The 18,272-nt window shown below is 41.8% G+C and overlaps 1 pseudogene; it reads right to left on the minus strand.

Moving 5' to 3' along the window:
- Positions 1-6,963: 6,963 nt before the first annotated feature.
- LOC123491491 lies at positions 6,964-17,863 on the minus strand (annotated as a pseudogene).
- Between the last annotated feature and the right edge of the window lie 409 nt (positions 17,864-18,272).

The following is an 18,272-nucleotide window of genomic DNA, read 5'->3' on the forward strand; positions in this document are numbered from 1 at the left end:
CAGGATTTTTGGAGTCGACTCCGACTCCTGTGATTGGAGTCGAAAGGAGTCGACTCTTGCTCAACTCCCAAAACACGCTGAAACGAATGCGCACACACATACACACCATCTCTTTATTGCAGTCCTACTAGGAAGACTACATTTGCATTCTAGAATACTGACATGAGCATGATGCTGCCTATTTGCCTGTATAATGCCTATTTTGTTTGACTATAGAAAGAAGATGTGTAGGAAGTAAAATATTTGAGTGATATCCCATGGGATGATGCGGCGCACTCTACTCTGAAAAGCCTATTCTATACCATGATATAGCCCTATTCGGGTGGCTATTACTAGAGACGTTGGTTTTGTACTTATTATCCAAGCATGTGCGTTATTCCAGAGGACGATTCACACAGGATGAGTTTTTCCAAACTGCCCCCTGTTCTTTTAAATTAATCTTTTTTTAATGAATTGAATCTTATGACGGAAGCCTGGAAGTTTTTATTGTAAGCGTGAAGATATTTCAACGGCATGTCTAGACAATAATAGGCTACACTGATAACTCGTGCGTGGCTGCCAAATGTAGGCCTATAGGTCTCCCCATAATATTTAAATGGATAAAGTGTGATCATAATCATTATTTTAGCAATCCATCCATGGTAGATGTCCTTCCTAATAACAATGCCCCACATCCTGCTGATTGGAGCTGCTGAACCCTATTTGCACTTGACTGTGTTTATGGATGAGAAAGTGAACTTGCCATTTCCAAAAGGTTTAGCGGGGATGCTGCTTTGAGATCTATTGCCTAGGACAGGGCTCTCTTACCCTGTTCGTGGAGACCTAACATCCTGTAGGTTTTCACTCAAACCCTAATCTAGCGATCTGATTCAATAATTAGCTGGTTGATAAGCTGAATCAGGTTAGTTACAACTGGGGTTGTCGGATCACCCCCTCAAGCTGAACCTCGCAAGACGGAGCTGCTCTTCCTCCCGGGGAAGGACTGCCCGCTCCATGATCTCGCCATCACGGTTGACAACTCCATTGTGTCCTCCTCCCAGAGTGCAAAGAACCCTGGCGTGACCCTGGACTATACCCTGTCGTTCTCCGCTAACATCAAAGCGGTGACCCGATCCTGCAGGTTCATGCTCTACAACATTCGCAGAGTACGACCCTACCTTACACAGAAAGCGGCACAGGTCCTAATCCAGGCACTTGTCATCTCCCGTCTGGATTACTGCAACTCGCTGTTGGCTGGGCTCCCTGCCTGTGCCATTAAACCCCTTCAACTTATCCAGAACGCTGCAGCCCGTCTGGTGTTCAACCTTCCCAAGTTATCTCATGTCACCCCGCTCCTCCGCACACTCCACTGGCTTCCAGTTGAGGCTCGCATCTACTACAAGACCATGGTGCTTGCCTACGGAGCTGTGAGGGGAACGGCACCTCCTTACCTTCAGGCTCTGATCAGACCCTACACCCAAACGAGGGCACTACGTTCATCCACCTCTGGCCTGCTAGCTCCCCTACCTCTACGGAAGCACAGTTCCCGCTCAGCCCAGTCAAAGCTATTCGCTGCTCTGGCACCCCAATGGTGGAACAAGCTCCCCCACGACGCCAGGACAGTGGAGTCACTCACCACCTTCCGGAGACACTTGAAACCCTACCTCTTTAAAGAATACCTGGAATAGTATAAAAGTAATCCTTCTTCCCCCACCCCCCATAAAAAATTAAATAAAAATATAAGTGGTTGTCCCACTTGCTATCATAAGTTGAATGCACCAATTTGTAAGTCGCTCTGGATAACAGCGTCTGCTAAATTATGTAAATGTGAATGTAAATGTTGGAGCAAAAACCTACAGGAAGGTAGCTCTCCAGGAATATGGTTGGAGAGCCCTGACCTGGGACATCAACAGTCAGCCAGGGTTTCATTAAATAAATTATAGGCAATACCTTATATTGCACATTTCGGCCTAATTAAACTGATACATTTGGGGATGTTCAACTTCAATTCACTGGCACTATAAAGAACAGCTTAGCCATGCTCATTGATAGCCTAATATATACTTTAATATATTTTTGATGAATTTATGAGGCATTGCTAGATACAGATTACCAAGATACAGTATAGACCAGTGGTTCCCAACCAGGGGTACTAGGACCCCTGGGGGTACTTGGCATATCCACAGGGGGTACTTGAGAAGACACATGAGACCATAGGTCTACTGGTAAAATGCACCAGGGGGTACTTCAGGGGTACTCCGGACAGAGCAAAATTCAGTTGGTGGTACAGTAACCCAAAAAGGTTGGGAACCACCGGTATAGCCTATGCGCACGTTCTGACTGTCTCTCTGCCTGCCCCAATCCTCTCTCTCCCTCGCCTGTGCCCCTTTCTTTTCGCTATGAAAAATGCTAGTGTGTGTTGGACTTCGGTCTGTTGTTTGTAGAATAGCTCAGCATACTCATTGAAAGCACCTACTTTAGTGAACTTGCACAAGACATTGCAAGCCAAGAAATTGTGATATACAGCATTGCGATAGCCTATAGCCTACATCTTTTGATTACCGATGCACGGTTCTGACTGCCTGCCTGGTGGCCAACATACCTACCTATGCCTGGCTTTGCCCCTCCCATCTCCCTCTCTCCCTCGCTAGCTCTATCTTTATTTTCTGTGAAAGATGCTAGAGTTTATGTTCTCGAAGTAGACTACGGACAATAGTTTCCTCCGTTGCAGAAAATACTGAATTTTAGGAGTCGAGGAGTCGATTCGGCCAAGCTTGACACCCAGAAATTGGAGTCGACACCGGGAGTCGACGGGCAAGGAGTCGACGAATCGATGCTTTTGGAGTCGACTCCCCACCACTACCTGTGAAATTGAGAGTCTGATTAGTAGCAGCTTTGTCTTCTCTTCCCTAGCAGTTGAAACTCAAACATTGAAAAACAACGTAGCTTGTGAACAAAACTATGTAAATAGCCATGAAACACAAGGACAAAAAGCAAAATTCATCAGTAGAAGAGAAGAGAGAGGTCCAAAGAGTAAGGTCGGTGAAGTAAGTCAGGCAGACAGTCGAAGACTCGTTGCTGTTTCTTCGGCTCTAATAGTACAAAACCCTGCCCGTAGAAGATCACTTTTCCTGATAGGTCTGTGCCTGAGAGAGAGACAGTGACCGTAAATGAGAGAGAGACAAGCTCCGTAAATGTAATCTGTAATGTATGTGGCGTGAGAAAAGCAACTTGATCACAATTGTACAGACAAAGTCAGTAGGTATCTGAATTGGTACTTACATTTTCATGGATTGCACCTCCATCACGCGGTCGAGTCGTTGCCATTGTTATCAACGTTCTACAGGAAGCCGCAGCCACATTGATGTCCAAAAGTAAAACGGGGCTAATGACGTTGAACAGGAGCTATGACTGTTTCGCCTAAATTACACTATAGTGGCTTCGAAATACGATGACATTGCTAAAGTAGGCAAATATTTAGTAGGAAACAACTGCCATTATCATCATGTCATCGACTTCACTTTAGAAAGATGGCAATGTTGTCATTAGCTAGCCAAGTTTGTAAATAATTCCTAGAAATCGCGAACTTTAGCTAGCTAAAGTTTGGTGGTCTCCTCTCGATCTTAGCTAGCTAGCTAACGTTAAACTGCAACTAAAGTCAATCTGGCAACATCAAAATGAAGACACAAGGTTTTGCTACTAATAAGTTACCTTCTGTAGAAATGGCATCGTGTTTTCAAGCTACAGTAATGTACTTTAGACCAAATCTTCATCAGCGCATATTGAGGATGTATTGAGTCAATATTCAGCTGGCCATCAGTCCTAAAACTAACGTTCAAAACAATATTGTGATGAAACATGCAACCCATGTACAGCGAGGGAAAAAAGTATTTGATCCCCTGCTGATTTTGTACGTTTGCCCACTGACAAAGACATGATCAGTCCATAATTTTAATGCTAGGTTTATTTGAACAGTGAGAGACAGAATAACAACAAAAAAATCCTGAAAAACGCATGTAAAAAATGTTATAAATTGATTTGCATTTTAATGAGGTAAATAAGTATTTGACCCCCTCTCAATCAGAAAGATTTCTGGCTCCCAGGTGTCTTTTATACAGGTAACGAGCTGAGATTAGGAGCACACTCTTAAAGGGAGTGTTCCTAATCTCAGTTTGTTACCTGCATAAAAGACACCTGTCCACAGAAGCAATCAATCAATCAGATTCCAAACTCTCCACCATGGCCAAGACCAAAGAGCTCTCCAAGGATGTCAGGGACAAGATTATAGACCTACACAAGGTTGGAATGGGCTACAAGAACATCGCCAAGCAGCTTGGTGAGAAGGTGACAACAGTTGGTGCAATTATTCGCAAATGGAAGAAACACAATGTCAATCTGTCAATCTCCTTCGGCCTGGGGCTCCATGCAAGATCTCGCCGTGGAGTTGCAATGATCATGAGAACGGTGAGGAATCAGCCCAGAACTACACGGGAGGATCTTGTCAATGATCTCAAAGCAGCTGGGACCATAGTCACCAAGAAAACAATTGGTAACACACTACGCCGTGAAGGACTGAAATCCTGCAGCGCCCGCAAGGTCCCCCTGCTCAAGAAAGCACATATACAGGGCCGTCTGAAGTTTGCCAATGAACATCTGAATGATTCAGAGGAGAACTGGGAGGAGTCTCGGAACCCAGAACCAAATTGTGCATGCATGCTGGCCAGCTACTAGATTTGGTTCTGGGGGCAGACCAACCTGGTCTCAGAGCATTTCGTATTATTCTGTTTCAATTAATATCTTATGTATTAATTTGTGGTTGTCCATCACCCATTTCATATGATATGTTACAAATAATATTATGTTACAAATTTGCAAAACTTACAATATGTTATGCTACGAATTCTAGCTAGGTGGCTAACGTTAGCTACCTGGTTAACATTAGCTAGGCTAGGGGTTAGGGTTTGGGTTAAGGTCAGGGTTAGGTTTAGAAGTTAGGTTAAAGGGTTAGGAGAATGGTTGGCTAAAAGGGTTAAGGTTAGGGTTAGCTAAAAGGGTTAGGTTTAGGGAAATGGTTAGCTAACATGCTAAGTAGCAAGTAGATGAAATGTTGCCTGTGATGAGATTTGAACTCGCAACCTTTGGGTTACTAGACATATACGCCCACCTATCTACCCCGACCAACCACTGTACTTTAGTTTTTGCCTTAAGTAACCATCTGTCTTATGAACCATACGAAACACAACATATCATACTAAATTGAATTTCAGATTTACTTACAGAATAATACAAAATGCTCTGAGACCAGGTTGGGCAGACATAGTCATTGGTTGGTCTAAGAGTAACACAAATGTTGAGTTAAGCATACAAACCTAACGCTAAATCACTAGCAGTTCAGTCCAGTTCCATTTATAGCGCAGCGCACTGGAAAGCCGACGATGCGGTGTTTAAAGGAATTTTCCTTGACGTATGCAGAGATCGAATTAACGATAAATTCTGCAGATGACCGCTCAATCGGATATTACCTTTAAATGTCAAGCGTGTTTAAGCGGATTGAATCCCGGCCTAAATCCACATTTGCCCGAAACATGATATAAGGAGTAAGTTTGCCTAACCCCTAGCCGGAACAGTCCTTCGGAGATACTGTATGTCACGAATTCCTCCGAAGCTGCCTCCTCTCCTTGTTCGGGCAGGCTTCTGCGTTCATCGTCACCGGCCTTCTAGCCACTGCCGCTCCTCATCTCATCATTCAAATTGTTTTGTCTTGTTTATTACACACACCTGGTTCATATCCCCTCATCAGTACCTGTATAAGTGTTCCCTCTGCCCCCCTTGTCTTTGTGTGTGATTGTTCTTTGTGGAGGTATTCGCATGCTCGGTTGAGCATTTTATTATTTTTATCCCCAGGAACATTTACCCGTGTATGTTTGGTTCCCAGTACGCATTTAAGTCGCCCTGGGATCGTGTTTACGCATTGCTGCGGACTACCTTGTTGAGCTGATTAAAGCATATTCCTTCTTCACACTCCTGTGCTTTACTCCATCCATCCCCTCGCCCACACTGTATCTACCACTATTATAAGCAGTCGGATTCAATGTGTAAATACCAATCATTTAAGTGATCAAAAATGTATGTAACTATCCTACAATAAAATAAAATTGTATTCCATGTTTAATCTGTGACAGGTAGGACTTTAAGTAGCGCAAGCCAGAGCAAGGGCCTCTTGTAACAAAGGAATATTCTTAATTGGGAAAAAGTCTGTCCTCTCCTCGACTTCTCCTTCCTCCTCTCATCCGTGACCGTAAACCGTTAAGTGGTCGCGTGTGTGTCAATTCGTTAATACACTGTAGGTGAATGGAGGAGTTTGCTCCTCTCATCAATTTCCTCCTCTGGTGGATGATCCTCAGGTGTATCTTATCGCGGAAGAGTTTAGAAATCCACATCACCCCCTTTGAAAGAGCTGTTGTTTTTCTCTTAAAAACGACATGCTACTTAATTATAAAATGTTTAGCAGAACTAGCTCAATTTATTTTTACCTCTTTACACATGTATTATGTGATTATGTGATTCCTCCTCTGTAAACGTAATTTGCTTGAGTCTCATTTCATACGAGCGCATGTTTCCACGTTACCACAACCTCTGTCTTCTCCTCGATGGGGAGAAGACAGAGGAGAGGACGTGAGGAATTTAGCAAATCCCAATTGAGATTCTCCCTAGGCCTTTTCTCAAATGGATTTCATTGACTCCTTGCGTGTGACTAACTAATGTACGTACTGTACGTACTAATGTACAAATGGACGGAGACAGATCCATAGTCCCCCTCCGATTTCATCATGGGGGACAATGAGTGAGCTGTCCGATTTCAAATAAACCTATAATGAAGTCACCAACAAAGCTTAATTTAATTCCACACAAACCTTTTTTTATTGTCGAATGAACCAGTAATGTCATCATCATAAAGTCTCCAGTATTTAGAAGCTGTCACTTTCAACTGCTCTTTTTGCAGACATGTTTGTCCATAAACGGGCATACTGTGGCGCCACACCCCAAACACACCTCCAGAGAGTGGCCAATCGGTGTCTGCTTCTTGCACCGCTTACACCCGGCCACAATCCCCTGCCTCGTGTCCCCGCCCACTTGACTCCGCCCCTGTCTCTGCTGACTGATGAGCTTCTCGAGGGCGTGCTTCGTGGCTGGTTCGCCACAGTGCGCGATGCCATTCACTGCCACCCGCTTGGGGTCTTTCACGCAGTCCTCCTCACGCCCATTGACGGTGGAGGGCAGCCAGGCCGTATCGTAGCCGCTCTGTTGCCACGAGTGCCACATTGCTACATTCTGCCCATCCATCTTCTTCACGCGGCCCACCCGGACCTTCAGCTGCAGTACCACGTGTTCCACAGAGGGGCAACCACTGGGGTAGCCCTGTGCCTTGGCTATGTCCCGGCTGCAGTAGACCCCCGGGCCCAACGTGCCACCCGGCCGAGGGTTGGAACCCCCTGTGATGATGGCTCGGGCTCTGTCACGGTGGGTTCCATGGTACATGGTGTAGCCTTGTCTGCCCCGCGGTGCCTGACCAGGTTTCAGGACACTCTACTTCTCAACCACAGCCTCCCAACCGCTGAACTGCACCGACTTCGCTGGCATGGCTCTGCTAACGGACACACAGTTGACACCAATTTGTAAACAGATGATATCAATCAATCAAATGTATTTATAAAGACCTTTATACATCAGTAGTTATCACAAAGTGCTTTACAGTAACCCAGCCTAGACCCCAAAGTGCAAGCGAAGCAGAAGTGAGAGCACAGAGGCTTGGAAAAACTCCCATCAAGGAAGAAACCTGGAGAGGAACCCAGCTCAGAGAGAGGGGTGGCCTATCCTCTTCTGGCTGTACTGGTTAGGCTATATGTGTTGTACACATACAGCAATAATATATTTATTGGGGAAAAAACATATTGAAGATGTAGACATAGAGAGGTTTTCTTTTCTAAAATCTCCCAACTCAAATGATTATTTACTCAAGTATGTTTCCATGATTTATTCCCCCCCAAAAGATGATTGACTAAGGCTTAATTCAATCCGTAGCGCTGAAGATCCGCATTATAGGGCGGTTGACAAAGGCAATGTTCCCGCAGTTGCGAGACTGCATTCACGGTAAACGCTGAATATGTCGGCTCAATCAGAAATTATCTTTAAACGTGAAGTACAACACATATATTCTCTACTGATTGAATCAAGCCTTAAGTGTGCTAATTTGAGTACAAAGTATGATATCATAATGCATACAAAGTATACAAGGTGTCACTGAACAACACAAACCTTTTCCTTTTTACTGAACTAAACTCCATCTTCTCCTCTATAGAGAGTTATTTGTATAGTCACCACCAGGGCTGGGGTCATTTCAGGGAATAATTTAATTCAAATCTCCCATCATTTATTATGAAGACTTTTCATTTTTACTGAACTAACTGAATGAAAGTCAACCCTGATCACCATACCAGCTGTACAGCGTTAATTTGACAGGACTGAGAGAAAGCAAAACATCCATATAGATAGTAACAACAATAAATGCAGTACTGTATAGTTACTACTATAGAAAAACTAAAATCTATGCCTTATAGATCCAAATGCGGTGCAACTGACTGGCTGTGGAAAAGTTGCTAAAATATTTTTACATTGTTTCTACCTTTTGTCAAAGTCGCGTCAATTCAAATCTGGTATCAGGAACAAAAGAGGTCAACACGACTTCTAAGGTATACTAGTTATTTTAATCAATGCAAAAACCTTCAATGGTAAATATGATGTTTCGTATATACGGGCTCTCTGTGATGTCTCGCAGGACACTCCAGAGAACTCACACATTGTTCCAGAAACAATACCCAAATACTCTGACAGAGGGGAGTTTCCCACTTCTCTGCTGGCCAATTAGAGTAAAGACTTGAGCGTGGTTTAAACTTTCTCAGCCAATCCGTTGATTCAGGGGTTGCTCTCATCTCCTCGGCGCCATTTGTTACACACTTCAGCCAGGCACAAGATTATCATAACAACCTATCATAGTGAGAAGAGCCAGCTCCTTAGACATCATTCCTAGTCAAAGGAAGACTCATAGATCACAAAGAACCAGTATAGTCTAGAATTTGAAGACACAATCCTTATCTTATTTTTACCCCCTAAAACAGCTCTTCACATCAATCACAGCCTTGCCAGGTGTCACAGCCTACATTAGCCCAGTCAAGACTGCATTCTTTCTAAGTTAGTCATCCCATCAATTTAGGAGAATAATAAATCCCCAATAGTCCCCCTTTTCACACCTCATAAGGTGTGATTCAAAAAATAAGAAAACACAGATTGTCATTCATTATAATACAATACAAACAAAAATCACACTTTTATTAATAGGCCATAATGATACTAAAAAATGCAAACCCTCAGTCCATCTACACCCCACTTGCAAATTGTTACCAGTCACCAAGGAACTTCAAATCATCACATAAGAAAAGACAAACATTCACATGGTTAACTTGATTAATAAAGCATAAAACACAGGATTAATAGAACACAAAACATAAGACTATTAAAACATAAAACACAAACAGATAAGTATATCTTGGCCCCCTTTAGACACCCTCTAGTGTCACTCCACCAAGCCTGGTAGGTCATATCCTCCATTCCTAGGTTGGAGTCCAGGATTGGGCCTTATCTCACCATCTGTGGGAAATCACCTTCTCCATCTCTTTTCTCACCAAACCTCAGACACAGGAAATAAGACAACATCCACAAAGAACAAGTATACCCATAGAGGCTATAACTTCACCCAGAATAGTTACAACAATAGTTTTCCATTTATCAAATATGTTATCAAACCATCCGTTTATGGAGCTCTCAATACCAGATCTCTCAGCCAGTTTGTTTGTCAGTGTAGTTACTCCCATGAAGCTCTTTTTGTCACTGACCCGTCCGGTGCTATATTGTTTGAGGATGAAAATACAGCACATAGATCCAAACAGAACACAAACTCCGCCCCTCTCAGCCAAAAGCATATCTAAAGCTATTCTATTCTGCCTTGTCATTAAGATAGTTGACGCTGTCTGCTCATCTAATCCCTTTATTGCATCACAAGTGTGGTTTATAAATCTTTGCTGGTTATAGTAAATATAATTTATCCAATCTACGTTTTTATTAATTGTTGCCCACCAAAAATACTTGATTCAAACTCAACTGCGATCTGATTCCTAGCTTTGAATTGTTCTGGAACCTCTCGAGGTACTCCTACCCCATCAAAGGATCCTTTCATCAAAGGATCCCGGGAGGAGGTCCTACTTTCTACGTGACAACTCACCAGTCTCTGACACGTTTGATTGTTTGCGTATGTAGGTGAGTTCACAATCAGTTATCACCACACAACCATCAGATGTCAGCACGGGCCTGGTTTTAGTTCCTACAATCCTCTGGCTGCAACAAAGAGGAGAGATTAGTCATGGTCTCTTTCAGTTGTGATATTCTCTGTGTAGGAGCAGAGCTAAGATGCCCTACTCTGTATCCTATCTTACTAGTCCTAGAATAACAATTAGAATCCCCTGAGACTTCAAACGTAGGCAACCTAGGTCGGAATGACTTTGTTATCGGGGGATACTAATAGTTCAAGTTACTACAAGACTCTTTCACCACATTCCCAGGTGGCTTGTATGGAGGATAAACCTGACAGAGAGTCAAAGCCTGTCAAGGGGAACGGAGTAGTTGTTAACCTTGGTTTGGCTGTCCCACAGGCATAACAGTCCTCTTTAGACATAGTTCTTGCCGTATACTAAATCCATTCCAACCACCGGTCAAGATTCCTACACCCCGTCTCCACCTGTCCTACTTTCTTCAGGTCTATAGGTTGCACTGTCTCACTACCTCCCTCAGAGAGGTTTACTCTATAGGGTGCCCCAGTTGAAGAGGATATCTCACTTGTCAGGTCTGTAACCTGTTTTTGCGTACTTCAGACTTTCAGACAGAACCTACCCTTCTATGGGTCGCACTGCCATTTCTGGTAATTCCCTACCCTCACAACACTACACCTGTCCCCAAACTGTGTATGAAGATTTACATATCCCCCACGCTCTCGATATGAGCAACTACATAGTCCCAGGATGTACACGGCGACACACATACAGTGATGTCCTCCCCTAAAGTCCCTAATCTTCCCCTTTCCCTACGTCTAGCTGTATCCTATGCCTTCATAGACTGTGCTCAGGTATTATTCTATCAACTTGTTTTAGGTTAACTACTACTTTCGGCTGATCAGAAGGGTTTGAGTGTGTTAGGAATATGGCCCCCACAATCAGACAGCTACCTACCGTCAGGAAACCTGTGAATCCCCACCCTTGCCCTGAGAACATGTCAGACGCCAACCCATTACTTCACCTTCTACCAAACTCACACAGGGATGATCAGACAGGGTAAGGGAATCTTCGTTAAGGAGCCAACCCCCGAGCCCTAATGGTGATCGGATCTTTCTCCTAACTCTGTGTTTGTTCATCAGGTGTAACTGGGTTTACCTTTTGCAGTGTGTGACATGCACCCAGATGGATCTAATAGGACTTGATAGGGCCCTTCCCAACAGGCCTGCTTCCAGTTTTTCTTCTTTTAGGGACTGGTTCCACACCCAGTCTCCTGGTGTGATAGAGTGGGTCACCTTCTCCTTTAGTTCACCTGTGGGGCACAGAACCTCTGACATACGGGTGTGGTTAATAAACTATCTTCACACATACATGTTGAGCTCTCAATTTCTATTGTTGTTTTTTTTTATTTTATTTAATCCTATCATTATTATTTAATCCTATCACTATTATTTAATCCTATCACTCCCCCTTTTTGACACATGATTTGCCCATGTGTCAATATTACCACCTTTCTAAACCCTCCTTATGTAATTTATCATCCAATTGCCATGCCTTTAATTTTTTAGATTATCTTTTGCTTCTTTATTACTCCTCACACTTCCTTTGTCTTTTATGGCAGCTAAATTCAACTTTCATCCAGTTCAGAATCATTTAGTAATCCAATCATTCAATCTCTTATCTTGTAAAAACACTCATGTTTAGTTCAAACTCTGTTCTACCCAGGCTCTCCCGGGCTTGACCTGAAGACTAATTGTTGGACATGACAAGTCTATTTCTTAGGTCACCTAAGTCTTCTGTCTAGCAACAAAGAATAAAAATCTTTATTATGTTCATGATTAACCCAGTTATATCTAATAGCCCACCAAAAAACCTCATCATCTTTAAATCACTACCAATGTCATATCCCTCGTTACTCTCTACCATTTGGATAACATCCCTGATGTATGTATGCCTCCTTAGAGTTCCAAATGATTTTACCATGGGCTGCCATTGCCTTCCCATAGATAAGATCACTTAATTTACCCGTATGCAGTACATAATGGAGTACGCAAACTTTACAGCACTTTATCATTAACGAAAAGCTCATCATTTGTTTTTTGTTTTAACGGTTTTGGCGCTTCAAATATAGCAGTTTTCCTGGATGAATTTAACATTCGCCCCTCCTGTGTTATAGTGTGTCCTAGGTAAATGACCTCACTCTACCAAAGTTGAAGTTTCTTTTTGCTCACTTTGTGTCCCTGTTCTGCCAGGAAGGTTAACAATTGGATTGTATCCCTCTTACATCCATCCTGAGTGGGATCAGCCAATAGAATATCATCTATATAAACTAACATTTGCTTCCTTCCCTAGGTTCAAACTTTCCCAAATTCTTAGTTATAGCCTGGGCTAAGATTGTAAGACTTTCCAAGTAGCCTTGAGGCATCCTAGCCTAAGTCCATTTCCTTCCCTGAAAAGTAAAGCCAAACCACCCCTAACTATCCGGATGAACTTGGATACTAAAGAACGCATTAGCTAAATCTATCACTGTAAAATAGGAGTTCTCTGGTTTAATTGGTTCAGCAATGTATTTCAGCAATGATATTTCTATTAACCCCCTGCAAGTCCATGACCATCCTCCAGTCGGCGCTAGGTGCCTCCTTTCTAACAGGAAACATTGGAGAGTTTCATTGTACCTCATCTCCAGGAATTATCACCCCTCCCTTAAGTAAATGCTCAAATGTAGGTGTTATCCCTTTTATTGCTTCTGGTTTCATAGTATATTGCTTTTGGTATGGTCTATTATCGAATCGAGGAATCACTTGTACTGGAGCTACCCCCTTAATTAGTCCTACATCTGTTATCCTTGTGACCATAATTTGAACGGAATTGCTTCTAACTCAGCCTCCTGTTCCTGAGTTAAGAAAATCTCTTCCTGTCATCCGTTAAAACTTATCTCCAGATGGACACTGGGCTGGGTTTTTGCTCTCCAATTTAACTTTCTTCTATATGTCCCAGTGGAGTGGCCATACTGATCCCCATTTGGTGTATTCTGCCAGTCAGTAATGTTTTTCCCCTGTTTTATCCATTTACCTAGTGTTAACCATTCCTCTGAATGTTCTTTCACTAGGGCAACATGGGGCTCCACCTTTCTCTGTACAGCCTCTGGCTCTGTGAACCCATTTTAACCCAATTTGAAAAAAACAACAATCACAAATAGCCAGGCCTCACTCAATTTGATAGCTCACTTTTATGACCTACTTCCTAACTGAGATGAGCTAATCTCTTTCTCCTAGTTATAATCTAAAGATGGTAGTACACACAAAACATGATAGATATTCCCAGTCTTAACCCATCAATAATTGTTTGTATCATTCTAATTCCTCCTAACTAATCCATTAAACCACTCAAAATTCCTCGAGTATACAATGATTATTTAATTGATTACCTTAACTCTGCTACATGTGATCTCATCTCAAATGATCCATTAATCAATTATTTATTCAACCCCCTAGGAAAACCTGTCTTCCCTTCTATTGTTCCTGTCCTCCCTGTAAATGTCATATTTGAGTTTTTAGCCAATACAATCACGGTTACATCAAATGTTCCCTCATTTAATGGTATTTTCTTCCTAATATAACTTCCCTAAATGAGATTAAATCCCCTGCCTTCCTCTACTATCCTTATATCATTACTGGATCAATGATAATAACTGTAATAACTATCAATAATACTTGTAATAACTATTTCACATTAAATTGTGTCTTTTTTCTGATAATGTTATAATTGTAGCCTATTCCATCACTTTAATTTAAAATATAAGTTTATGTAACAAATACATAACCCACTACAGGCTGGCGCTATTCCCCAGCACAACAGCCAATGCATACTTTCATCCTAACCAAAATAAATTATCGTTTTAAAATCGTCCAATTATTTTGTATTTTTCCCGCTAACCCATTTCAGTTCGCTATTCAATTTATTTAACTGTTCTCTCTGATTAGGCCCTAATTAATAAAACAAATACTTGCTATCGTTGGTAACATATTTTCATAGACTTTTCTAGAATACTTCTATTTAAGCTATCTAATTCAACCTTTCATATTTCTCAATCCACATAATAATCTAGGTATATAGCCCCACAGCGAAAGCTTTGTCTACTGTCCCTACCTGAGTTCGAACCAGGGACATCGCCAGTCACTTCACACCATCTGCGATGCTCTCAAAGTAACCACTCCCAGTTCATAGAGCAAGTGACGTCACCAAATGAAAATCGCAGTAGCTTTCACCTCAGCAAAAAACTCTCTCTCTTTGATTCCCTATTGAATAAGTTAGTTTTTCTATTTAACCCCCTAAACACGCTCGCTACAAATAGTCCATTCAACATTACCAAACCAAATACTCCATCGTACCCATTCAATCAACACATCAGCCGTGGAATTTACACTCATAAATGCAGATTGTTACTCCATGCCTTGAAATGATAAATAGATTTCCACCAATAGCATATTACAATGATTTCTCATTTTACCCTCTGACACAAAATGAAGTTCCCTCACTGTACTACGTTAGCTCTACCATGATAATTAGTTCAATTTAACCCTCTATTTGTTTTGTACTATATTATACGTTACGTCTAAAACAACATTTACTTAGTTTATTCCACCATCACATTATCCAACAACGCCACAATCTTAAACTCATATGGGGCGGCTGGCAGTTTAGTGACCAATAGCACCGCGCCAACAACCGAGAGGTTGCCGGTTACAATCCCCGAGCCGACCAGGCGAAAAATCTGCCGATGTGCCCTCGAGCAAGGCACTCAACCCCAATTGCTCCCATAAATCGCTCTAGACAAGAGCGTCTGCCAAATTACAAAAATGCAAATGTAAACATTCTCTACTTTCTCACCCACGACGGTCGGGTGAGCAAGTTTAGAAAATTTCTCGTCAGAAACCCACATGCGTTCCCAGCCATCTCCCAGTCTTTTCATGGCTCCAAAAGCCACACTTTCGCTCTCTCCAGCCCCTCCCCTTGCAACTCTACCTTTTTGAGGAGCTGTGAGGAGCTGCTTCTCGTCCCAGCGCGCCTCCAATATTCCGCCGTTACTCAAAGTATTCCAGTCCATTTATTTAAATCAAATAATTCCCACCTAATTAGTTAAAGTTGGTGCACGTTTATAAACCGAATGATTTCGGTCTAATTGTTTAACCAGTATTTTGCACGGTCAAACATCAAACGTTAAATCAAATAATAAACCAAATAGCCCAAACCAAGCACCTAAAACCAGTATTATTCTATGTCAAACATCAAACCTCAAATCAAATACTAAACCGAATTGTTTCGACACAACTATTCAAAAGCAGTATTATGCTATTTCAAACACCAAACGTTATATTTCAAATGTATCAGTTCAAACGTTTTAGTTCAGTCACACAATTCATCACTTTAGCTTTATGTTCCCAATTGTTTTTAACGGGTTTAAGCAACCATAAATCCAACAGTTATTCCCAAATTATACAGTTTGGACAGCCACAGACGTCTTATGATTCCCAATTTGTTTTCTATCAAGGTATACAGGTTTATCATTCACACTTTCATGCATACGACAACACTCGCACTGTTTAACTTTTTATAGTACCTCCTATGGGTGTCTTTTGTTAACGTTTGCACAATTTAAACCTTATTTCCTATTTGTAATTCTCATTATTTACTGTTTTAAAATATTATTTCTATTCACAGCCAAAAATGGTACACAGTTAAGCGTAGTATACAGTTATCACACAGCAAAAATAGTACACAGTTATCGCCCTCACTCACAATACACAGTCATAATCCTATCATACAGTCAAAATGTCACACAGTCATAAATGACACCCATGTTCCACACACAATCTATTTGAGCACACAGCCTCTTCTACTATCTTTAAAAAATACTCCGCTGAACCTAGCCATATCCTCGAAGTTATGGACCTTGCCAGTCGCTAGTATTTATCTAAAATTTCCCGAACCTTAGCCGTATCCTCGTAGTTACGGACCTTGCCGGTGTAATTCTTCGAACCTAGTCGTACTGTCGTAGTTACGAACCTTGCCGATAGCAATTACTTAAACCAATTATTCCCTATATCTAAAATTTCCCGAACCTTAGCCGTATCCTCGTAGTTACGGACCTTGCCGTGTAATTCTTCGAACCTAGTCGTACTGTCGTAGTTACGGAACCTTGCCGATAGCAATTACTTAAACCAATTATTCCCTATATCTTCCGAACCTTAGCCGTATGTCGCAATTACGGACCTTGCCGGTAGATGTCAGCATTGTCTCCTGAACCTAGCCGTCTCTTAGCGGACCTTGCCGGTAGAATCAACACTCTGGTACCATGGTTTTAAACATCACATTTAGCAAAGGTTTGCATGTCACAATATTGTGCTTATCTACTCATATTAGTTTCATAATTTAGTTCACTTACATCAGACAGGTGTTTCACAAAATTAATTTGGATAAAGCCAATTTGCAGATCTTTGGTTATTTAACAACAGGTATCTGCTTACCTTTATAGAAGCCCGGGCAGTTTGTGAAACACACGGTTCGATTAAAGAGTTGACCAAATGGGCCGGACAGTATCCAGCGAAGTCCCTTCTACCAGACCGCGTCGGGGTCACCAATTGTCAAAGTCGCGTCAATTCAAATCTGGTATCAGGAACAAAAGAGGTCAACACGACTTCTAAGGTATACTAGTTATTTTAATTAATGCAAAAACCTTCAATGGTAAATATGATGTTTCGTATATACGGGCTCTCTGTGATGTCTCGCAGGACACTCCAGAGAACTCACACATTGTTCCAGAAACAATACCCAAATACTCTGACAGAGGGAGTTTCCCACTTCTCTGCTGGCCAATTAGAGTAAAGACTTGAGCGTGGTTTAAACTTTCTCAGCCAATCCGTTGATTCAGGGGTTGCTCTCATCTCCCTCGGCGCCATTTGTTACACACTTCAGCCAGGCACAAGATTATCATAACAACCTATCATAGTGAGAAGAGCCAGCTCCCTTAGACATCATTCCTAGTCAAAGGAAGACTCATAGATCACAAAGAACCAGTATAGTCTAGAATTTGAAGACACAATCCTTATCTTATTTTTACCCCCTAAAACAGCTCTTCACATCAATCACAGCCTTGCCAGGTGTCACAGCCTACATTAGCCCAGTCAAGACTGCATTCTTTCTAAATTAGTCATCCCATCAATTTAGGAGAATAATAAATCCCCAATACTTTCTCTCGTAATTAACCTACTTGTTCTGCCTCCAATGTTTTGACAGTGTTTCTCAGATAGTTTCACTTTCGATTTTTTAGGTCAACTCTGCTTCCTTGTGTGGCATCCATGGACATCATACCCAATAGAATTTCTTCAAACAATATCCCGTTTGCTTTAGAGATCACATTCACTTTCATTTTAAAGTGCTGTACACAGAATCCCACATTCTTGTAATCATGCTATTCCATATCGTAAGGTAAGACGATAGGTCCATTCTCATGGTAAGACATACCAGGCAATGTTTCCCTCTAGTGATTTTTTTGGGGATACAGCATGTATTATTTGTTCATTGGTCATCAGGGTTGTGGTTAATTCCATTTAAATTCCAGTCAATTCAGAAACTAAACCAGATTAAATTACACATTTTCCTAATTGAAAAACATTTAAGAGAATTGGAATTGGAATTTCAGTGTAGTTCCTGAATTGACTGGAATTTAAATGGAATTGACCTCAACCCTGACGTTCATAAACAAAAAGTATACTCTGCTGGATATTGCCGGGAACTGGAACACGCTGTCGTACACGTCAATCCAGAGAATCCTAACATGCTCAATGGGTGACATGTCTGTTGAGTATCCAGGCCAAGGAAGATCTGGGACATTTTCAGCTTCCAGGAATTGTG

This window comes from Coregonus clupeaformis, chromosome 8 (genome assembly GCF_020615455.1).
Source record: "Coregonus clupeaformis isolate EN_2021a chromosome 8, ASM2061545v1, whole genome shotgun sequence".
Lineage (NCBI taxonomy): Eukaryota > Metazoa > Chordata > Actinopteri > Salmoniformes > Salmonidae > Coregonus > Coregonus clupeaformis.